The 25,193-nt window shown below is 39.6% G+C and overlaps 1 protein-coding gene across 6 annotated transcripts in view; it reads right to left on the bottom strand.

Moving 5' to 3' along the window:
- Positions 1–24,936, bottom strand: part of ACSL4 (acyl-CoA synthetase long chain family member 4) — an 89,710-nt gene extending 64,774 nt beyond the window's left edge. The window contains exon 1 of one of the 6 annotated variants that reach the window (XM_046673071.1): positions 24,308–24,936. The gene's annotated coding sequence lies outside the window, so the exon portion shown is untranslated. Of the gene's footprint in view, positions 1–23,993; positions 24,217–24,307 lie in introns of those variants that run through there. The other 5 variants (XM_046673078.1, XM_046673076.1, XM_046673075.1 and 2 more) reach the window with 5 other exon arrangements.
- Between the last annotated feature and the right edge of the window lie 257 nt (positions 24,937–25,193).

The raw sequence follows: 25,193 nt of genomic DNA, 5'->3' as shown, positions 1-25,193 counted from the left end.
GAACTGGCAAAAGTCAATGACAAAGAAAAAATACTAAGGGCAGCAAGGCAGAAAAGAAAAAACTTACAAAGAAATCCCTATCAGGCTTTCAAGGGACTTCTCAACAGACACCTTAGAGGCTAGGAGAGACTGGAATGATATATTCAAATCTTTGAAGGACAAAAAGTTTCAGCCAAGAATAGTCAATCCAGTGAAAATATCCTTCAGATATGATGGAGAAATAAAAACTTTCCCAGATAAAGAGAGCTAAGGGAGTTCAAAGCCACAAAACACCCCCCCCCCCCCCCACACACACAAGAAATTCTCAAGAAGGCCCTCATATCTGAAAAAAAAAAGGAAGAAAGGGGTTACAAAGGCCAGAGCAAGGTGATAAATAGGTAGACAAAATCAGAAAATTGTAGCTATACATCAGAACAGGTTAGCAAATACTCAAGTATAACATTAAAGATAAAGGAACGGAAAACACCAAAAACAAAGATAATCTTGTCATTTTAATCACAAACTCACAACACAAGATGGAATAAGATGTAACAAAAACAACATACGAGGGGAAGAGGAGGGGAGCAGAATCGGTTTAGTCTAAGGAAATAAGAGGCCATTAGAAAATGGACTATCTTATCTACAAGATTTTGCATATAAACCTCATGGTAATCAGTAAACAAAAAAGCAGAACAGAGGCACAAATAATAAATAAGGAGAAAACTAAGAAACCCAGCATAAAAACCTACATAACTCAATTGGTAGGCCAAAATATACAGGATGAGAAACTAAGGAAATGCAGAAATGGAAAATGAGTGATAAAATGGCAGTATTGAGCCCTCATATATCAATAATCACCCTAATGTAAATGGATTGAATTCTCCAATAATAACACACAGAGTGGCGAGATGGATTAAAGAACAAGACCCAACAATATGCTGCCCCCAGGAAACACATCTCAGCTCCAACAACAAACACAGGCTCAGAGTGAAGGGATGGAAGACAATACTCCAAGCTAAGGGCAAAGAAAAGAAAGCAGGTGTCACAATACTTATAGCAGACAAAGTAGACTTCAAGATAAGACAGATAAAGAGAGACAAAGAGGGGCAGTAAATAATGATCAAAGGGACACTCCACTGAGAAGACATAACACTTATAAATACCTAGGCACCCAACACGGTAGCACCAAAGTACATAAACCAACTATTAACAAACCTAAAAGGAGATATTAACACTAACACAATAAGAGTGGGGGGCCTCAACACTCCACTCACATCAATGGATAGATCATCCAGATAGAAAGTCAACAAGGAAACAGCGGAGTTAAATAAAAAGCTAGACTAGTTGGACTTAATAGATGTATACAGAACACTCCATTCCAAAACAGCAGAATACACATCCTTCTCAAGGGCACAAGGAACATTCTCGAGGATAGGCCATATGTTTGGAAACAAGGCAAGCCTCAATAAATGTAAGAAGATTGAAATAATAACAAGCATCTTTTCCAATCACAATGCTATAAAGCTAGAAATTAATTACAAGAAAAAAGCTGAGGAAGGGACAAAGATGTGGAGACCAAACAACATGTTATTGAACAACCAATGGATTATTGAAGAACTCAAAGGAGAAATCAAAAAATATCTGGAGACAAATGAAAGTGAAAACACACCACACTAACTCACATGGGATGCAGCAAAAGTAGCACTAAGAGGGAAACTAATCGCAATACAAGCCCATCTTAACAAACAAGAAAGATCCCAAATAAGCAATCTCTAACACACTTCTAACTGAGTTAGAAAAAGAAGAAACAAAGCCCAAAGTCAGCAGAAGGAGAGAAATAATAAAAATCAGAGCAGAAACAAATGCAATTGAAACAAAAAAAGCAGTAGAAAGGGTCAGTGAAACAAAGAGCTGATTCTTTGAGAAGATGAACAAAATTGACAAACACCTAGCCAGACTTACAAAGAAAAGGAGAAAGCTCAGATAAATAAAATTAGAAATGAAACAAGAGAAATTACAATGGATACCACAGAAATACAAAGGATTACAAGAAAATATACGAAAAGCTATATGCCAACAAAATGGACAATCTAGAAGAAACGGATAAATTCCTAGACTCTTACAACCTCCCAGAGCTGAATCAAGAAGAAATAGATAATCTGAATAGACCAATCACAAGTAAAAAGATTGAAACAGTAATCAACAACATCCCAAAAAATAAAAGTCCGGGACCACACAGCTTCCCTGGAGAATTCTACCAAACTTTCCAAGAGGATTTAATACCTATCCTTTTCAACCTATTCTAAAAATTTAGGGAAGACAAAATTCCTAACACATTCTATGAGGCCAACATTACTCTGATACCAAAGCCTGACAAGGACAACACAAAAAAGGAAAACTACAGGCCAATGTTGTGGATGAACATACATGCAAAAATCCTCAAGAAAATATTGGCAACCCAACTACAGCAATACATTAAAAGGATCATACATCATGACCAAATGGGATTTATACCAGGGAAACAGAGATGGTTCAACATCCACAAATTAATCAGTGTGATACACCACATCAACAAAATGGGGAATAAAAACCACATGATCACCTCAATAGATATAGCAAAAGCATTTGACAAGATCCAACAGTGGATTATGATAAAAACTCTTAACAAAATGGGGATAGAAGGAAATTATCTCAAACTAATAAAGTCCATGTGAGACAAACCCACAGCTAACATCATACTCAATGGGGAAAAACTTAATGCCATCCCTCTGAGAACAGGAACAAGACAAGGATGCCCACTATCACCACTCTTACTCAACACAGTACTGGAGGTTTGGGCCAGAGCAATTAGGCAAGATAAGGGAATAAAAGGAATCCAAATAGGAAATGAAGTGAAACTCCCACTGTTTGCAGACAACATGATCTTATACATAGAAAACCCTAAAGAATCCATAGAAAAACCATTAGAAATAATCAACAACTACACTAAAGTAGCAGGGTACAAAATCAATTTACAAAAATCAGTTGCATTTCTATACTCTAATAACAAACTTACAGAAAGAGAACTCAAGAATATAATCCCATTTACAATCACAACAAAAAGAATAAAGTACCTAGGAATAAATTCAACCAAGGAGGTGAAGGACTTATACAATGAAAACTATAAGACATTACGGAAAGAAATAGATGATGACATAAAGAAATGGAATGAGATTCCACACACATGGATTGGAACAATAAACACAGTTAAAATGTCCATACTATCCAAAGCAATCTAACGATTCAATGCAATCCCAATCGGAATCCCAATAACATTCTTCACAGAAATAAAACAAAGAATCCTAAAATTCATATGGGGCAACCAAAGACCCCGAGTAGCTAAAGCAATCCTGAGAAAAAAGAATAAAGCGGGAGGCATCACAATCCCTGACTTCAAAATGTACTACAAAGCCATAGTAATCAAAACAGCATGGTACTGGTACAAAAATGGGCACACAGATCAGTGGATCAGAACTGAAAGCTGAAATAAAACCGCACAGCTACACAGCTAATCTTCGACAAAGGTGCCAAGAACATACAATGGAGAAAAGATAGTCTCTTCAGTAAATGGTATTGGGAAAACCTTACCACCACTTGCCATACCCAAAAATAAACTCAAAATGGATCAAAGACTTGAAGGTAAGACTTGAAACCATAAAACTTCTGGAAGAAAATATAGGTAGTACACTCTGACATCAAACTTAAAAGGATCTTTTTGAATACCATGTCTTCTCAGACAAGGGAAATAAAAGAAAAAATAAATAAGTAGGACTACATCAGACAAAAGAGCTTCTGCAAGGCAAAGGAAACTAGGATCAAAACAAAAAGACAACTCACCAATTGGGAGACAATATTTGCAAATCATATATCCAACAAGGGGTTAATCTCCATAATATATAAAGAACTCACACAACTGAACAACAAAAAACAAACAGCCCTTGGGGCCAGCCCCATGGCACAGCGGTTAAGTTCACACGTTCCACTTTGGCGGCCCAGGGTTTGCCAATTCAGATCCCAGGTGCAGACCTACACACCGCTTGTCAAGCCATGCTGTGGTAGGTGTCCCACATATAAAAGTAGAGGATGATGGGCACGGATGTCAGCTCAGGTCCAGTCTTCCTCAGCAAAAAGAGGAAGACTGGTGGCAGATGGTAGCTCAGGGCAAATCTTCTTCAAAAACAAAAAAAAAGCCCAATTAAAAAAATGGACAGAGGGTATGAGCAGACATTTTTCCAAAGAAGATACACAGATGGCCAATAAGCACATGAAAAGATGGTCAACATCACTAATCATCAGGGAAATCCAAATCAAAACTACACTAAGATGCCACCTTACACCTGTTAAAATTGTTATAATCACTAAGACTAAAAATAACAAATGTTGGAGAGGGTGTGGAGAAAAGGGAACCCTCATACACTGCTGGTGGGAATGCAAACTGGTGCAGCCACTATGGGAAACATTACGGAGATTTCCCACAAAACTAAAAATAGAAATACCATATGACCCACCTATCCCACTACTGGGTATCTACCCAAACAATTTGAAATCAACAATCCAAAGTAACATATGCACCCCTCTGCTCATTGCAGCACTATTCGCAATAGCCAAGACATGGAAGCAACCCAAGTGCCTATGGACTGATGATTGGACAAAGAAGATGTGGTGTATATATATACAATGGAATACTACTCAGCCATAAAAAAGACAAAATCATCCCATTTGCAACAACATGGATGAACCTGAAGGGTATTATGTCAAGCAAAGTAAGCCCAACTGTGGAAGACAAACACCATATGACTTCACTCATATGTGGAGGGTAAAGAAACACACGGACAAAGAGAACAGCTCAGTGGTTACCAGGGGAAGGGGGCTGGGGGGTGGGCACAGGGCATGAAGGGGAGCACTTATATGATGACAAACAAGAAATAAGGTGCAAGTGAAATTCACAAGGATATAAACTATTATGAACTCAATTAAAAAATAAAATAAATAAAATAAAATACGGTCTGTTTCGATGATTCTCAAAAAAAATAATAAAAAACTGGGGCCACCAGTTCCTTGCAGTACTGTTTACAACATTACATCCCCATTTTCATTTCTGCCAGAAATAATTTTTATTTACTAAAATAGACAACAATGTCCTGGGGTTCCATCAAATTTAGCACCAATAAAGAATAAAGAAATTACTCAGTGCTTCCAAATGTACACTAACAGGCATTTTACATACTGTTTACAGAAGTGTAAATTGGCACAAGCTTTATGCAAAGCAATTTGGCAATACGCATCAGGAGGCCTTAATTTCATTTTTTACTTCTAGGAATTCCCTAAGGAAATAATCAGAGGTGCACACATAAAAATTGGAGACGATAGTTATCATTGCGATACAGATAACAGAAAAACTAGAAATAACTTCAAATGCCCAAAAGGAGATTGGTAAAATAATGATGTATCCACTAGATCAAATACTACACAGTCATCAGATGCAGCATTGTCAAAGAACACTTAAGGATATGAGCAAACGTTCAACATATACGAAGTGAAATTGGTTTAAGTTGAAACAAAGTACAAGTATCAACTCTTTCAAATACACCCAGGCTACAAGCCAAAATGTTCACCTCTGTGTTGTAAAGTTATATGTGATTTTTAGGTTTATCCTTATATTTGTCCTACATTTTCTAAAACTTATACAGCAAATATATTTCCTTTTATCATTTAATAAATAAGAAAATATAGCAGCAGTCTTTGAATTAATTCTAAAGCATGTCTGTGTCTGTGTGTGTTGATAAGTGACAACGGAGATGACCCATAAGGCAGTTTGCCCCTCTCAATATCAAAGTGCTACTGTAAACTGAGTCAGAAGCTGACTTCAACTGCACTACAGAAAGAACAGACACTACTGTTTTTAAACTAGACTCACAATAAACTTCTTTTGCTCATATAATATCATCCATGAAGCTAAATAAAATAAAGTTTCTTTTTTCTTGCTATAACTACAATGTTAAATGTCTCCTAAAGCTAAGCATCCTTGCGGTCCCCTATGTCAAAACACGACTAACAAAACTTGACTACTATGAGCAAGTGAATAGACAATATCAAAAAGCCACTCATGAGGGGTTCCGCACCGATGGAAATGTAAATACTTTCTGTAAAGCCCAGAGTTCCACTCACTTATCCTATCAAAACAAACATGAACTCACATGCCAGATGATATCTGTGTAAGATTTAATAGGTACCACGTCATACTCGCACTTTTCTACCCCATAAGGACAATGTTTTCCAGCTGACGAGGCCAGTCCCCCAAGGGGAATTGAGGCCTGCCCCTGGAAAATGTACCACAAGCAAAAGGCAGTAGATGGCTATCACTGCTTTGCTCGCCACACAGGTGATGAGAGGGATTATGAAGGGAGGGGATTTCAGAAGGTAGCTCTCCATCAGGGCACTCTTGTTTACAACCTAAACTCTGCGACCAGCTCCTCCAACGTCAGAGGCTATCAGCTTACCTAAGACTGTCTTGCTTCAGACATTCCAACCAACTGTGATATTGCATTACAAATGTGCACTAGCTGACTTCACAAGAAGAAGGCGGAAAAGGCTGACCATTTATTTTTCTGAAAGTTTTCATCTCCAAATGTTTTGGGAAACAGTAAAGCATCATTGGTAAGTAATCTCATTTCCTGTCAGGCCCACACAGCTAGGAATGTGTCCTGCAGTAACCTCGACAGGGCCTTGCAGCACGGAGTTCACCACACCAAAAATTATAAAAAGAATACAGCTGCTCCACATACGATTCTACTACAATATGCAAGAACACATTTACTCGAAAATAAATGTTTTTATTCCAATGTAAAAGAAAAATCTATCTGTGGCTGCTCGTTAACACAACTGGGTCGAGCCAGTGCTTCTGAAGCGAAGCTCACAAATTGGATCCCTGTTTGAATTGGTTAAAACAAGGGTGATCGCATTTCCCAGCTTGCCGGGGTCTGTCTCCTGGTTGATACCAGTTGTCTCGGCATAATTATTATCAGAGTGTCCCTCCCCCTTATTGTTTTTCGCAAAAACATCCCTAGTGATGACCCTAGTAATAACGCCAACTCTGGTCCCACGGAGAACAAGGCAAGAATGTACGGCTACACCAGCAGAGGCCGATCTTCACTCCTGGAAAGACACTTCCGAGTCGTCACTCCTGATTGAATCCAGTCATACAAATGGGCAAGTAAATGAAAGCACCAGCTTTGTGCCATTAAACACACACACACACCCCCCTCTTTATTCCAAGCGCTTCAACAATATCAAATTACAACAATCTTCAATAGTTTATGTACAACTGAGTATTTATAATCCAACTTCTAAAATCTAGTTTAAAACCTTAACTGATAACTTCAAACTGAAGTCTATTCCTCATTTTACGAAACACGCACTTGTATTTTAAGTACATGAAGGATAAATCAGATCCACTGTAAAAAGATATCTCCATTTATAGGTGTCTAATTTATATGACTTTGAAAAACTGTAGTCCTATTTAGTTGTGTTTACCCTTTAACTAACTTTAAAAGTCAGAGAAAAGGATACTGCCAAGTTAACTTTAGCAATCGAACAAAAATTCTAGCCTTGTGGGGAATACATATCTTATACTCATTTTTTGCAAAAAAATACAACCAATTATAACTTGCCACCTAGGATTTTCTGAAAAATACAGGTTAGCAACCTTAGAGGTGCATATCAAATGAGGTATTTGATTCCCAGTCAATGATAAAAGACTAAAGCAAATCAGAGAATTTCTGGGCTAGCCCAGATGCTCTATGGTTAAGGAATTTTTCACTCATTTATAAGCTCCAGCTCTTGGAATAGTCTGTGCCTAGTACAGTCTAACATTCAGTTTACTAAGAAAGATTTTACTGATCAGAAAAAAGACCACAGAGGAACAGGATCAGGCGCCATGCTCCATCGAAGGCTAAAGAGGTGGACAAGAAAGTTCCAATATAACACAATGCCCTGCTGGGAGGCAGTCTACTATGGCAGTTAGGAGCCAACATGCTGGAACCAGATGGCCTGGGTCCAGTTCCTGGCTGCACCACTTACTAGAGTTGAGTGACCTCAGGCAAGTTATTTAACCTCTTTGCCTCATTTGCCACAACTCTAAAATGGAGGCACTAACACTCCTGCTCCCTACCAGGGCTCTCATGAGGCTTAAATGAGTTGGTTTCACAGCTCCAGCCATCACAAACTTCTTTTAGTTTCTCAAAAGCACCAAGCTTAATCTCTCACCTCTGCGTCTAGCACATGCTTTCCCTTCTGCCAAGAACATTCTATTCTCCCTTTTCCTGGCTTCCTTTAGGTCTTAGTTTAAATGACACTTCTAAAAGGCCTTCCTTGACCTCCCCCCGTTGTGTCAGGTGCCTCTGCTATCTGCTCTCCCAGCACCCAGATAGCACAGCGCTTCAATTTGTTCAAGCTTCTGTTCCCCTGTTGGGCTGTAAGCTCCTTCGAGGCAGAGGTCATGTCTGTCCTGATCGCCACTATAATCCCCAGAACCTAGCCGAGTACAGCTACACAGCAGGTGCTGACTAAATAGTTCTTGGATGAACATGGGATGTAACAAGTCATACTAAAGAGAAAGGAAACCAAAGAAAGATTTCCAAGTTAAATTTTTCACTCGAAGTAGAAGTTTATGCCTCTTCACATCCGACATACGTAGGAGTGCTTCCTCCCATATATTGAGAAGCTTGAAATTAAACATGAGAAGTGCCACATTCTGACACAATATGAACTTTATGCCCATTTTGGGTAGGGAGCATGACTTCATAAGCAGGGCAAATAACAGTCTGTTGAGTGTGTTTACACTTATTTCATGTCTCATACTCCAAAGCCTTTATTTAAACAAGGATATCACAGCAAAACTATATGGCTAGTGTATGTCCTTGAATGAAATCCATAAGCGCCACTGGCATAGGTGGGGAGAAGAAAAGGGAAGTGAGACCACAAACATGGACAAGCGTAAAAGAAGAAAAAGTTCAAGTATTTGGTATGTTGGAGAGCGGTAGAGCAACATCAGCTGCTATTCTAAAAAGTACCACTAGGTGGCACCAGTGGCCTTGGCTATCCAATACAGACATGGAACCAGCAGACAGAGGCATCAGGCTATCTTGCAGAGCTAAGGTTGAAAGCTCCAGAGTCGATTTTCAATATACTGACGGGCAACTGCCATTCACCGGAGTTCAAGTTCTCTGCACATGTCATCAACATGGGTAAAGGTCTTAAGGATGTTGTGTTTATCAGAGACACCTGGAAGGTGAGTTTGTCAACATTTTTGCCTGGCCAAAATGTTTCAGAGTCCGCTCACCATTCTAAATGCATGTGACCTGAGATTCTCAGCAGCGAGGCCAGGGAGTCTCAGTGGAGCAAGAAGAGGGGGAAGGGATCAGAATAACCTAGAAAGCTTTTTCAAACTAGGGTCGAACAATATAAAATTGACAATAGTCAATCTGGTGTGCACAAAAAACAGCAATTTCAAATGGTTCAACCTAATACATATTTAGAATCACTGGCTTAATGAGCCATTATTACTGATAAGAGAGTATCATTTCTCAGGTTTGTTGGGGGGAACAGGTTAAGAACACATGCATAGCTTGGCCTTAAGTCAAAGAATTAACTGAGCAAAGAAATGGAAACAACAAAATATCTAAGGATAGGGAACAGATTAAACTATAACTATATTGAAAACAGCAGGCATGGGAAGATGTTCACAAAAAGGGTAAATGTTATACTAAGTGTAAAAGAGCAAATACAAAATGGTATATAAAGCACATTTTGTAACCTGTCTTTTAGGGAAATTCAAATTGTTTTTTGGGGAATGGATTAATAGACTTTATAGAAAAAATATGGAAAGATATACACTAAAAATATCAGTAATTATCTCTGGATAGGGGGAGATTACCAGTATTTTGTTTTGTCTTTTTATCTATGCATGTCTTCTAAAATAAACATGTCTAACAATTTTAGATCCTGGGACAGAAAAAGAAAAGACTTTGGTAGAAAAACTAGGGAAATCAAATAAATTCTATAGTTAAGAGTACTGCACCAATGGTATGTTATGTAAAATGTTACATTAGGGAGAGCTGGGTAAAGATATACAGGACCTCTGAACTACCTTTAAAAATTTTCTCTAAACCCAAAATTTATTCCAAAATGAAATATTTATTTTAAAAAATAAGCCACGTATTAAGATCATATTTAAAAAATCTAGAAGAAAGAATCCATTTGGTTAAGAGATCCCTACATATAAAGACGAATATGTTAGAATAAAACTTCTTTGGTAGTAGGCCACTATGCCTTCTAGCATGACAAGAGAAAGTTGTAAAGACTATTACAGGGGCAGGCCCAGTGATGCAGTGGTTAAGTTCGTATGCTCCACTTCAGTGGCCCAGGGTTCACAGGTTCAGATCCCGGGTGTGGACCTACACACCACTCATCAAGCCATGCTGTGGAGGCGTCCCACAAACAAAATAGAGGAAGATTGCCACAGATCTTAGCTCAGGGACAATCCTGCTCACCAAAAAGAAGACTATTACCTAATATGGGCTCTCCTAAATATGAAAGTGATGTCACCCTACTGCACAGAGACTCACTGAAACAGGAAACAAATGGTTGAGTAGCTGTTTTCCTCAGTTTTGCAATCATCATTACTGAAGACTAACCACCATAATAACATTTTTATTTTATTTTATTTTTTTTTACTTTTTCTCCCTAAAGCCCCCCAGTACATAGTTGTATATTCTTCGTTGTGGGTCCTTCTAGTTGTGGCATGTGGGATGCTGCCTCAGCGTGGTTTGATGAGCAGTGCCATGTCCGTGCCCAGGATTCGAACCAACGAAACACCGGGCCGCCTGCAGCAGAGCGCGCGAACTTAACCACTCGGCCACGGGGCCAGCCCCCATAATAACATTTTTATATGAGGAAAGGAATTAAAAACAAGTGTAGCCCGTAACAACCCTTTTCCTTTGTACTATTTTTAAAAATCTAGTTTCCCAAATTCTCGGCAGTTACAGGTACAAGCACATGCACTTGTTTAAGAAATATTCAGTGAGCATATACTATGCCCTGTCCTCATGGAGCTTACTATTCAATAGATAATATTTTAAGTGGACATGAAAACAGAGAGCAGACATATAGGCAGACTAGGAAAGGAGGATCACCCATGAGGCAACTCTCAACCCTATAATAATAGCCCAACCAGACAATTATATACTTTTTAAAAAGCTAGTAATAATAATAATAGCTACCCTCTGGGATTATCCAGTTATACTTGTTACTGCTTAGGTATAAGCTGGCTGGCCTAAAAAATGGATTTTTTTAAAACTTCCTTCAAATATTGGGGCAAGGAAAAGTATGCAGAGCCAAAGGATGAGAGTTAGATTCTGAGAAAGAATAAAGGAAAGAAAAATGCAGAGCTAAAAAACATAGAAAACAAACGCCTGGATCAATTTCATCTGCAGACTACTAGCGAGCTAGTATAAACAACTGCCTTCTGGTTATACTACTCCTCTGGCATGTGTAAAATTTGGAGTAGGTTAGTTCCACTGTCGAACACACCCAATGGAAGTTTCATTACTTGGAGATTTCATTAAGTATTTAAAATGTCTCAATATACGTCACTTTTGCATAGGATGAGATCCAAATCCAGTATTTCAAAAACAGATTTAAAGAGAAGCACCAGAGTACTAAAAACTCCCAAACAGAGCAGGAGGCTTTTTCCCATCTCAATGAAATACTGTTTAAGGAAGGGGAGTCGTGTATCCGCACACAAAGGTCAGCCAAGAAACTTGCTACAATTTCAACAGTGCCGATATTTCCTACTGTAGATATCACCCGTTTATCCCTAAAGCATTTAACTTCTGCTGCATCTGCAATGGAATTCGCCTTTAAGACATCACTTTACAGTTATTCCTGTGAATACTTAATCTAAAACATATCATCTTTAAACTAGGTTATAATTCAACCCTCCTTGAAGCATCTGCAACCAATGTGAGCAGCAGTGAAAGGTAAGAAGCTGGTTTGCGTTCTTATGTGTTTGCTCCTCTTCAAAAGCAAATCTAAGGTCAACACAGAGGAAGTTTCAAAAATAAAAGTTCCTTTTTACCATATATCTTGAAGTTACATGACAGTGTCTTACAGGACAGATTTTTAAAGAATAAGGAAAGGTATTATTAAAATGCTCCCAGGGGCCTGCCCTGTGGCACAGCAGTTAAGTTCGCACGTTCCGCTTCTCGGCGGCCCTGGGTTCGTAGGTTCGGATCCCAGGTGTGGACATGGCACCGCTTGGCAAGCCATGCTGTGGTAGGCGTCCCACATAGAAAGTAGAGGAAAATGGACAAGGATGTTAGCTCAGGGCCAGTCTTCCTCAGCAAAAAGAGGAGGATTGGCAGTAGATGTTAGCTCAGGGCTAATCTTCCTCAAAAAAAAAAAATGCTCCCAAGCGCTCCATCTTACAGTTTCCCCGCCTGCTCTGTCTGAAAGTAGAAGACAAAGGCAGTGAGGTTCAGTGCCCAGTGCCAAGGCCACGCAACATCCTGATCTTTCAGCAGCAATGGAGCAGTGCCGGTAAAAGCAAGGGAAAAAATAGGTCTAGCAATAGCAGGACATGGCCCCAGACCTGGCCAAGTACCAAACTCAACACAAATTCTAAAAGTTTAGAAGATCACTCCACAGAACGATTTTATGCACTCAAGCATGGAACTGTGCAGCTTTGAAACATCATTGATTTTCTTTTACACCGAAGGGAGAGGTCAGCAGCAGAAGCAAAGAATCTACTGATTTTCCATCCTAACCAAATTCCTAATCACTCCTTCCAATGCAAAAGCATGAGATCATTATAAAATGTTATGACATCTAAAAGAGAATGGACAGATAAAATGCCCTTAGCATTACAATAGGTGGGAACGATGCAAAATTAGAGAAATCAACTCTAGGTTGAAAAACAATCCTTTCAACCAAAATTAGGTGCTTCCAAATGAGTTGCTTGTGTCTTATTAAAGTCAAAATCTAAAGTAACATGGATGTGTTATATAACGATAAATCCCACCTTTGAAAAAAGACAAATAGAGGTTTGACTCAATTTTGCAGATTTCTGATGGAGATTGTGATAGTAAATTAAACATACTCTTAGCTTAAGGAATCCCATAGGCTACAACTTGATTTTAAAATACGTCTAAAGTGCAAACTGGGGTTGATGGGGGCCGGCCCCGTGGCCAAGTGGTTAAGTTCATGAGCTCTGCTTCAGCAGCCCAGGGTTTCATTGGTTCAAATCCTGGGCGTGGACATGACACCACTGGTCAGGCCATGCTGAGGCGGTGTCCCACATGCCACAACTAGGAGGACCCACAACTAAAAATACACAACTATGTACCGGGGGGCTTTGGGGGAAAAATAAAATCTTTAAAAAACAAACAAACAAACAATCTGGGGTTAAGATTCTTGGTTTTCAAAACTCAAAGTACACTCTGGTATAGACCATATGCTCACTGCCACCTCCTGCTCCTTTGGTAATGCCCTGGGATAGCATCCGCCTCCTCTTTCCTGCCAGCGGGCCCTAAGCAACATGACCCTTCAATCAAAGGCGGGGAGGGAGGTGGTCAACAGTCTCACTCAGTGGAGAACAATTAGAAACAAGTTTGTAAGCAGGCACTTTCTCCCTAAGAGGTTTAAAAAACTACAATCTCTAGGGTTCGGGGCTTTATGAGAAAAAAAAAACAAACTGGTGCAAGTGTCTTTTTAACCCCACTGAATATTTTGTACTCCTGGGGTAGAGAATCATCCCTCATTCAGTTCTACTCACCTAGTCCCTCAAGAAATGCTGTCAAAGTGAGGTGGGGGAATTCCATTTCAAAACAGGAATAAAGATGGAGGCGGGGGATTTACCATGGAGGTCTCCATTTTGCAGCTGTCTCTTCTCAAACTACGTTACAGGGATACTGCCTGTAAAGAAATCCACTCTTTCAGGGCTATTTCCTAAAGAAAGCTACTCCCCTACAATCATCTTAATACTCAGCAATCTCTTGGGGGCTGAGAGAATATTAAAATTAATGTAAATATGTGTACAAGTGAAACTAAAATTAAACTAAAGATCTAGGTAAAGGAATCCAAAAATTTCTGGGGGAAATTTGAGTTGTATAATATCCTTACAAGTAAAGTCATTTTGCTTAAAAATGTGTAACATGTAACTGTATTTGAATGAATATGCTAATGCTGACATTTCCTTCTATTCGGGGAAATAAACACTACATAGCTTCCCATCTGTAGGTTGCGGTAATTCACCGACAGTGAGCCTAAATCCTGCCTCTTCTAGTTTCCAGGTTATGGAAATTACTTGCTTCACAGAAATTCTAACCTACTCCTGGTAAGGAACTGCCTGTGCACTAAGGGAATGCCAAATATTTTACCAAAGACTCTAACCCATTCTAGACTAACCTTGCGATTGAGCACATCCTGAAGGTGTCTGTGGTTCCAGGTGTAAGAATACCATTATCCCTGCCTGCTTTTCTCTTTTCTGCTCTGTTTGTCTGAAACACATTCATCCAACAATTGTTTATAGCTAGTTCTGGCCAGTTCTGCCCCTCAGTCAAGTTATGATTTTCCAATTATTCTTTTAAGCTACTTCTCAACTTAGCATCTTCAGTGCTCATGTGGAACACAGCATTTTTGACTTGGATTCATCCCATGAGATGTTAGTGCTAGTTCTGGCTGTTCTTCTCTTCTATTTTCAAAGCCACAACTGAATTTTAAGCTCATTCACCCAGTTCCTGTTTCCTGTCTGAGGGAAGTTTTCAGCTTTCAGTTCATTTCAGAAGCCAAAATGACTAACGTATTCTGAGCATAATGAATGATCACCATCTCAACTAGCAGCTCTGCCTATTTCTCCAGCCTTTCTCTGACAACTCATTATTCAGATGCCCCCAGGGGAGTGGTCCTTCAAAACTCTATCCTTACTTATTTTATAGTAGTAAAATACTTCAAGCATATATTAAAGGTAATAAACAAAATACCTACGAGAAAACATGCCTTCCACAGCACTAACTTCATTACAGCCACTAGAATCCGCCATTAATGTTTTCGACACCTCTGTAACAGCCGGATCTCACATGCCCCTCTCATTAATCAGGTGAGAAATAGGGTACCTCTATGCTGACTTTCCTGTAAAATCTGCTAACTTGACAGCACCTAGGAGAGAAAAATTCTCGCGCTGCAAAATCAATTCCAAAAAGGCCAAGATGCACGGCCTCGGAGAACAGGGATACTGTCAATCGCCAGAACAAAACGTGAGCAGCTATACAGGGCCTTCACAACACCACTGTCTGCAAGGTAGAATCTTCTTTTGTTAAATACTCTATTGAATTCATGGAAAATGATTAAGGCATCAAAAACTCTGCAGCGTCGAGTAAGGTATTCTCACCTCTAAGTCCCACAGTAGAAACCCAGAAGAGGTTATAACGAGCCTTCAGTGAATGTGCTTAATGAAAATGTTTCTAGATAACATAAAGAGAGCAGAATACATACATGCTTGCCCAAGTCAAACTTGGGCCCCCAACACAGTTCTCCCCATGTTCCATTTTATATACTATAGACTGAGATACCATAGCAAAGATTCGTGTAGCTACAGTTACCTAGATTATCTTTACTCTTGTAAGTTGTGAAAGAATACAACTACACCCACACCTTTACCAAAAATTAGTCAGAGCAGTTAGTTTCCTTTGAACCAAAGCAACTATTAAAGCTCAGCTTTAAAATCTTCATTAAAATGAAACTCCACCCAAAAAGATTTCTAATGATATTTTAATATATTGCACTTATACATCATTACTAGTAACTATAATTTAAGTAATACATTCATAGTTAAATTTAAAACAGAACTGAAGTGGTTCAACATTGAGAATTTAAAAATTCCTTGGTTATTTACTTTTGGTGACCATGAATTTTTTTTTAAGATTATAGTTTGTCCTAGAAACCAGTTATTTTAACTAGAACATTGTATTTACAAGGCACAGTGTTGTTCTTTTCCCACTGAGATGTCTTTTTCACTTATTCAGAGTTACCAATCGTGAAAGGTGATCACAATATAGTGTCAAGTTAAAGGAAGCAAGTTACAAATCCCTATGTACCATAAAAGCCCATTTTTGTAGAAAGAAAATACATGTTTGCACATGTGCATACACGTGTATATTTGTGCACATGCAGGCACCCATATATGTGTGTACAAAAACGTGTGCACAATCCTATATACCCAAAAGTTAACAAGAGATCTCCCTTTGTATGGGATGATGGTGCTTTTATTCTTCTTTATACTTATATTCTCAGTATAGAAAATTCAGAAAGTACAAATAGTACTTTAACAAAGGGAGAAAATTATAAAAATAATACCTGACTGCTCACTAAGTACAAGGCACTACGTTTCCAGCAGTGTCACTGTATAATGCACAATGAAGGAATCGCATTGTAAGCATCCTCCAGGGTGTAAAGGTTTCATATTATTGATCTTTATAATTACTAGCAAAATAGTAATCACAAATTTAAATTACACTATTGAATTCTATAGAGCAAAAAAGTAAAAGTATACCTATACTGCCTTCCTCTAATACCACAAGCAGGGATAATTACTCATGGTGTGTATCAATCAGACCTTTTGGTATTATCCAGACTCACGATACGGTTTTGTAGTTTTTCTTAGATAAGTGAAATCACAGTATATGGACCATTCTAGCCGCCCTCTCCCTCCCTCTCCTCTCTCTCCTTTACCAACATACTTCGGAACTCCTATGTCAGTTTATATAGGCCTATCTGAGGGGTTTCTTTCCTTTAATAGCCCCATGATATTGCATAGAACACCAGGTTATTTTTTAAATCATTTCCCTACTGATGGACATATAGGTTGCTGCCAAGTTTTCAATGTTATGACTAGTTTCACCACAGTGAAATCTTAAATATTTCTTTACACATATGAGCAGATATTTCCCTAGAACAGTTTCCTAACAGAAGTGCTGGGTCAAAATATATGTACATTTAAAAATGAGAGGATTTTGGTATTCTTTATCAAAAAGCTATACAATTTGCATTCTCACTAACAGTGCATGACAGTGCCCAGTTCTTTCTAAAAGTAGATATAGATTTTGCCAATATATTTGGTGAAAGATGCTTTTCATTTCCCTAATTACTAGAGTGAATTTGAACATCTTTTCTTTTTTACTCATTATTTTGATTTCTTTTTCTGGGAAATGCCAATTCATAACCCTCTGCCACTTTTTCTATTGGGTGCCTTTTTATTTTTGATTTGTAGGAGCTCTTTACATATCATGCATATTATACAGTAGAAGCCATTTTATCTAATCTTATTTGGAACAGTTGATTACTTAACTGAAAAGGTCAATTAAGGTGAATAATAATAAAAAATATGCACATGACAAACATTTCATTTCCATTTCACTTTATCAGTAGTAAATGTACACTCATTCATCAAACATTTGATATACAGCCAAGAGGTGATGACCTTTTTCTTTAACTCCAGGCACACTGATTATAAAAAAATTTAAAATGAATTCTTAGATAACATTGAGCTTCAAAGAATTTAAAAGACACTTGGCAAAGCACTACGAGTGAAGAACCCTTTTAGATTTTTATCTCTATGTTATACAAATCTTTTATTGTCTAACACCTAATTCAACAGTAATAACTTGCTTTCATCAACTTTTTCCAAACACCCAATTTTTGTCATAATGAATCTAACATAACTATCACTCAGCTTCAATAATTATCCATATATGCTGAATTGTCTTTCTTTTACATCTCTATGCACTCCACACCTCCTCCTCCCCATATAATTAGAAGGAAATCTCAGACATCACATCATCTGTAAATTTTCATAAGAACTTCAATTTCCTACTACTCATATTTTATCAAGTTATAAAATATGAAAATAAATTACATATTTACAAAAACAAGAACAACCAGCATATATACGTTCAATAATAGAAGCACCTGTTCTGCTGGTGGGTCCACAAGCACACTGGCCTACTGGAGACGAATCTACTAACAGCAAGTGCTCAGCGCACAGTGTACTTTACGAAGGAAATGAAGAGTATCATTTAACGTGGTGGTTCAGTTAAGTGAAAGTCAATTAAAGTTTGTACTGCATATGGAGATTTTTCCCCCAGTCTGTCACTTGCCTTTTTAACTCTGTTATGGTGTCCTATGTTTTCCAGAAGTTTTTAAAATATATACTCAGATTTTTAAAATACATCCTTAATTTGTTTTTTATTGGGGTCACATTGGTTTGTACATTATATATATAACATTATATAAATTTCAGGTGTACATCACTGTATTTCAACTTTTGTAAAGACTGCATTCTATACAGTTCACCTCCAAAAGTCTAGTTTCCATCCATCACCATAAATATGTGCCCCTTTACCCCCTTTCACCCAAGCTTCTGCACAGCAAAGGAAGTCATCAACAAAACAAAAAGACAACCCACTAACTGGAAGAAAATATTTGCAAATCATATTGCCAATAAGGGGTTAATATCCAAAATATATAAAGAACTCATACAACTCAACAAAAAAAAGAACAACCGATCAAAAAATGGGCAGAGAATATGAACAGACATTTTTCCAAAGAAGATATATACAGATGGCCAACAGGCACATGAAAAGATGTTCATCATCACTAATTATTAGGGAAATGCAAATCACAACCTTAATGAGATATCCCCTCACACCCATCCTTAATTTATTTTTGTGTATGATGTGATGTGGGGATTCATTTCTTTCCAAATGTATAGCCAACTGTCCTAACTTTCTGTTTTCCATGTCACCCGTAGGGCATTTCAAAGAACTAAAGTGTCAACTTCTAACTTACAAAAGGAAGCTGCGCAAACAAAAGAACAAACCAACAATCTAAGTTCAGTTTGACAGGCTCAACCTACTATGTATTTAAAGATCACACCAGTTTCGGGAGCAAGAGCAACAGCGCTGCCACGCCTGGCTCTCTCATTACCACTCTGGCTCACAAGACGATCTTCAAAGGACATCAGGACTGCATAGGCCTCTTTCTGAATCTCACTAGTTGCCATCCATTCACACTGAAATAACCCACACTTAAGGACAACAACGACATCAACCTTCCAAACTCTCCATCCATTCCTTAATGCTGCTCCTAGACTACAGTGCCTCGCAGACTTAGTAAGGAAAACGAATACCCTCTTCTGAAACACAATTTCCCATGGAAATATAACTAAAAGGTACTAAACGTCAAAGTAAAGTTTGTTAAATTTCCTTTGTAACACAGAGACTCAGTAGTTTATAAGGTTACTTTATCTCTCGGCAAACTTTTTCTATAAAGGACGACAGAATAAACAGGGTTTTATGGTCATAAGTTCTCTGTTTCAACTCTGACACTGTATTTGAATGCAGCTACACAATACATAAATGGATGGATGTGGCTGTGTTCCAACAGAAGTTTATTTACAAAAACAGGTGGTGGGCAGGATTTGGCCACTGGCAGTATTTTGCCACCCCGGCCTTACATCAATGATTGATCTTTTTCAAATAGGCATCCACTACCCTGGCTATACACTTATTTGAGGAAATACGGTGACACTGAAGGGACAAGGAATAATTTCAGTACCATCTCACAGAAATGAATACTCTCAAAATCAATCACTAACCTTTTCCTGTAAGTTGTTCTCATAACACAAGTACCTACACTTTTCAAAATATAAAATTGTTGTCACCTTAAAGCTAATGCTTATTTTAAAAGATAATTAAAGTAAACATTAAGTAGCTACTATAAAAGGAAAACATGCAGTCTAGACAGACAAACAAAACAGTCTTCTCTTCAATATTCTGATAATCAAGGGTGAATAGAAAAAGCCTACTAGATCCACGGTCATGATCCACAACTTCACTACTCAAAATGCAGAAGCAGACATTCAAGGTATATTTAAATAAGAACATAAATTTGTCCTTTGGATTACTTACCAGAAACCTTGATAAGAAACTATATAGTTCTGCCAAGATATTTTTAATTTAGAAAGTGAAACCAAAAATCTCTTTGGCACATCATGTGTCTATTTAGGTTTAAAATATTAATTTTAACATTTCATTTGAGAGCTTGGTAAAGCAGAAATTATACGTTAAAGGCACAAAATGATGGAAGCCCTTTTAATATAGTGAGAACAAGGATGACTATGTAGTCACACTCTAAGCCATCAAGGCCACTTTTTCACACAATACATTTGAGCTCCAGAACTACTGAATGAAAAAATGTTCGCACTGCTTACAGAAATACTGGATGTTAGACAGAACAGGAAGGAACAAAATTAAATAAGAAAGGTACATAAGACCCCTTGACACACAAGGCATGATCTATAAAAGGAAAAACTGATAAACTGGATCTCATGAAAACTGAAGACCTTCATTCTGCAAAACTCCCGAGCGGAGGATGAAAAGACAAGCTACAGACTGGGAGAACATATTTGCAAACTACATGTCTGACAAACGACTAGTACTTAGAATATATTAAGAACTCTCAGGACTTAACAATAAAAAAAATCCAACTAGAAAATGGACAAAAGACATGAACATACATTTCACTGAAGAGGATACAGAGATGGCAAAGCAGCACATGAAAAGATGTTCAACATCATGAGCCATTAGGGAAATGCAAGTGAAAGCTACAAGTTATTACTACACATCTATCAGAATGGCTAAAACAAAACAGTGACAACACCAAATGGTGGCAAGGATGAGGAGCACTCATACATTACTGGTGGGCATGTGAAATGGTATAGCCACTCTGGAAAACAGTTTGGCAGTTCCTTATAAAACTAAGGGGGGCGGGGGGGAACAGCCAGATGTCCTGCAATGAGTGAGTAGTTAAACAAATTGTAGTATATCTACACCATGGAATAGGACTCAACAATGAAAGGGAACTCACTATTGATACGAGATTGGGTCCCTGTGTGAAACTCCAGGGAATTAATGCTGAGTGAAAAAAAGGCAATCTCAAAAATTACACACTGTATGATTCCATTTATATAGCATTCTTGCAATCACAAAATTATGGGCATGGAAAACAGATTAGTGGTTGCCAGAGATAAGGGAGGGAGAGAGACGGCTGGGGCTACAAAAGGGCAACACCATGGATCCTTGTGGTGATGGAACTGTTCTGTATCTTTTTTTTTTTTTTTTTTGAGGAAGATTAGCCCTGAGCTAACTGTTGCCAATCCTCCTCTTTTCACTGAGGAAGACTGGCCCTGAGCTAACATCCACGCCCATCTTCCTCTACTTTATATGTGGGACACCTGCCACAGCATGGCATGCCAAGCAGTGCCATGTCCGCACCCGGGATCCAAACCGGCAAACCCCGGGCCACCGAGAAGCGGAATATGCGCCCTTAACCACTGCGCCATCGGGCCGGCCCCTGAACTGCTCTGTATCTTGACTATAGTGGTGGTTACACAAATTTACACATGATAACACTGCATAGAACTAAAAAGACACACGCTAATGAGTACGTGTAAAACTGCTGATCTCTGAATTGGGTGGATGGATCATATCTACTTCAATTTCCCTGTTGTGATATTATACTACAGCTATGCAAGATGTTACTATTGGGGAAAATTAGATAAAGGGTAGTATTTCCTACAACTATCTCAAAATAAACAGCTAAAAAAGAAAGAAGGAAAAGAATACATAAGACCAGCCAGTGGCAGGAATAGAAAAATATAGCTTTTATTTTTGCTAAAGTCTCAGCAATTGAAAGTCAAGAAAGAAGGAAAAAAAAAAGGAATGCCAAGAAGAGAGTCTCAGGTTACAATTAATACTATGATCTTCTCCTCTCCCGTGGAGCTTTAATATTCCCACGATTTTATGTTCATGATTTGACTGCTGCTGTCATTGTTAATAAAAATAAGCTGTACATACATCTATCCTCCCACAACCCCTACTACCATCATCACCATCCCAGACTATAAAATCGTAGGGTAGGGATTGTCTTCTTAACCATCATATCCTTGTGACCTGGCACAAAGTAAGAGATGAAGGAACAAGATAAGTTAAATGAATGAATAAATGGATGCATGAGATACCTGCCTATTCTTGTAAAGTGCCTAGTCAATTACAGTTACATGGCAGTACATACACATTCCCTTACAAATTTCTAAAAGTCATGAACGTTAAAAAAAATAAAAATAAAAATAGCGTGGTCGGCACACATTTCACTTGCAGGCAGAAGCTAACAATACCGTTTGTAAAATGCTCCCCAATTCATAGACTTCCACCTATAGTAATTCATTTGATAAGGATGAATTAAGAATTATGCATATGTAGATTAGAACTAGTATATGCAGATCTTTGAGAAAAACGTTCTAAACAACTGGTATAACTAAGGATTTATGGCACAGCCTTAATGCAAATTGCATCATATTTTTTTTTTCAGTATAAGAACAAAGAATTCACATTGGGGGACTTCTGGATCATTCTGCCAACCATCACGACATTGTTACCGATGCAAAAACTGAGAGGGAAAGTGACTTGTTCAAGGTTACACAATTAGCTAGAGCTGGAACTGGTACCCGAGCATCTCGAGTCCCGATTCATTTCTCTTCTCACTGAATTGGGCAAGACTCTCCTTTCTCCACCCATCTATCCCGCTCCTACCTAAAACTCTCAAACAAAAATCTTAATCTGAATAACTTATTTTTTAAATAGGGTTTTTAGGGGAAAAAACTGAATTTACTTGAGCTTTTAACTGTTGCATTACACCTTCTGTGGATTTTTAGGTGTCAAATTGCTTCTCATATCAGAACAATAAGGTACTTTATTCTGTGGTGCAAGTATACTAACACTGGAATGTTTCATCATCCACCTAAACGGCAGAGAGCATGTTAATTCTTACAGGAGTCTTGCACATCTTACACTTTAGCAGCTTCAACAGAAAAGATGAGCTATTTTAGAATTCAAAGAAGAGAACTTAGACTATTGAAATCTTGATGGATACGATCTTTGCCGGTACCGTAATTACATCTGCACTTGCATGCAGCCTTATGTACCACGAACAGGTAAAACTATTTGCTAGAGGCAAAACAAACAAACAAAAAAACTAAAGTGACAAGCAACTACCGGGAAATGGGGTTTTAATCAGGTTAAATCTCCATTTTGCAGCAACACGTTACTGAGCATGAATTCAGAGGTCCTGGAATCAAAACGCTAGAAGGACCATCCTCCTTTTTGTAGATGAGAAAACTGAGGCATTGATTAAACCATTAACAAATAAAGCAGACTGCTTACTTTTTCAAAGGGATTCATTTAAATGCCATTTTGCCCTTATTCTGCATCTCACCGTCTTTTCTCAGAGCGATGATTGATTTTTTTTTTAAGGTGAAAAGAGCGGATAGTGCGAATTCATTACAAGAGGGTGAAAAAAATGCCTTTGAAGGAGGAGATGCTGGAGTGAAGAGGAGAAATGACGTCTTATTTAAAATATGTAACCCCTTGATGGAGGTTAGGCAATGAATCATATTCTCCTCGATTTTTCTAAAGACATCAGCCACAGTTCTTTCTGTAAGGCACTCAAATGAGAGGAAGAGGAAGTGAATAAAGCTAATGCTAAATATACAGCACCCACTGAGGACAGGGATGTAGACAGAAAGAACAGGAAAAAATAAGAGCATGCTTCTGCTAGAAGCCAGCCGTTTTCTAACATACCTAAAGATCCACGGAAGCTAAGAAAATATCGGAAGCCAGAGCATCCCTCAAATTCGAAGGGCGGATGCTTCCAGGAGCAGAGAGACCCCCCCCTAGCCCTCAGATATAGAGCGACCCAGAGGGGACAAAATGGAGTTGAGTTCTAGGGGCGCCCTAAAGGTCGTTTGGAGGTCTGGCAAGCACTTGATGTACTCCTTTGGAAAGGGTCATGGTCAAGCATAGTACCTCGATCGGGAAGATGCTTCTGGCCCTCGGGGGCGGGCGGTGAGAGGCAGAAAGAGACAGGCCAGGGTGTCGAGGACCCCAGACTTGAGCAAAGGAGAAGATACAGAGACCTCGGGAATCTCCCTGGCCCCGGGGCAGGCGGGCGGATGGATCGCCCCGGCTACAGAAGAAAGCGAGCCGATTCAGGGAACTGGAACGTCCTCTCCAGCTACTCGGGGCTCAGGTGTAAGGCGGTGGCGCCGCTGGGGCTGGCGCCCCGAGTCCTCCAGGGCAGGGGTGCGAGGGCCGCCGCCTCAGCAGCCGGGCTTACTCACCGGATGAGCCGCCTGCGGCGTCTTCGCAGCCGGCTGGCGCCTCGCGCTCGGGAAGCTAGCGGAAAGGAGCCGCGTGCCCGCTAGCTCTGGGGCGAGTAGGGGCGCGCCGCGGACGCCGGAGAAAAAGCCGCAGCGGCGCGCGCGCACCCGGGCTGCAGGCGGAGGCGGGGCGAGGCGCGGCGCGGCGCGAGCCCGGAAAACACGCACCCGGAGGGGCGGGCGGAGCGGGGCGCGGGGTGGTGTGGCTGCGCCGGCCGAATCGCCGGCGGCCGCGGGCTCGGCCCACCCACGCTCCCGCCTCCGCTGGCCCGCGCGTCACTCCAGAGGCGGGGCCTCGTGGGCGGTGGGGGGCGAAGGAGGGGTGCTGCGGCGAGCGGGGTCGGCTAACGGCTCCCCACAGGCTCGCCGCAGGTTCCAGCTCGCGCTTCCGAGCTGCTGCTGCTGGGCTGCTGGCCGTGTTCTCCAGGGTGCTTTCGGAAGGTCCTCGCCCCTATCAGATTTCAGAGAGGTGCAGAACCGGCCCACGCCCGCACCTGTGCTTGCTTCCCTGGACTCCACAGCGGGATGAAAGTTCCCCTCGGGTCATCTTCCAGCTGCCCTCTAAAGATAATCATCTTTGGACTTCACGGCTCTTCCTTTAGAGAGAGATCTTAACATTCTTTGATTAAAGGCATCCTGCTCCTCCGAGCCTGAGATAATGCCTCTCTTCCGTCTATCGCGCCTCTCTCTGCGTTAAGACCCTCAGTCCCTCCGGCTTATGAACCATCACAAGGACGCAGGGTTTTTCACTTTATGCCTTCCATTTGCACGATGGTGTAATGGCAGAAGAGCCCACACTGATAAGGAAAAGTCACCACAGCACTGTGACATCTTACTGGCCCTGATC

The sequence above is a fragment of the Equus quagga genome, chromosome 10 (genome assembly GCF_021613505.1).
Source record: "Equus quagga isolate Etosha38 chromosome 10, UCLA_HA_Equagga_1.0, whole genome shotgun sequence".
Classification (NCBI taxonomy): domain Eukaryota; kingdom Metazoa; phylum Chordata; class Mammalia; order Perissodactyla; family Equidae; genus Equus; species Equus quagga.
Note: the sequence above shows the minus strand (reverse complement) of the source record. Positions and strands in the feature narration are given on the sequence as shown.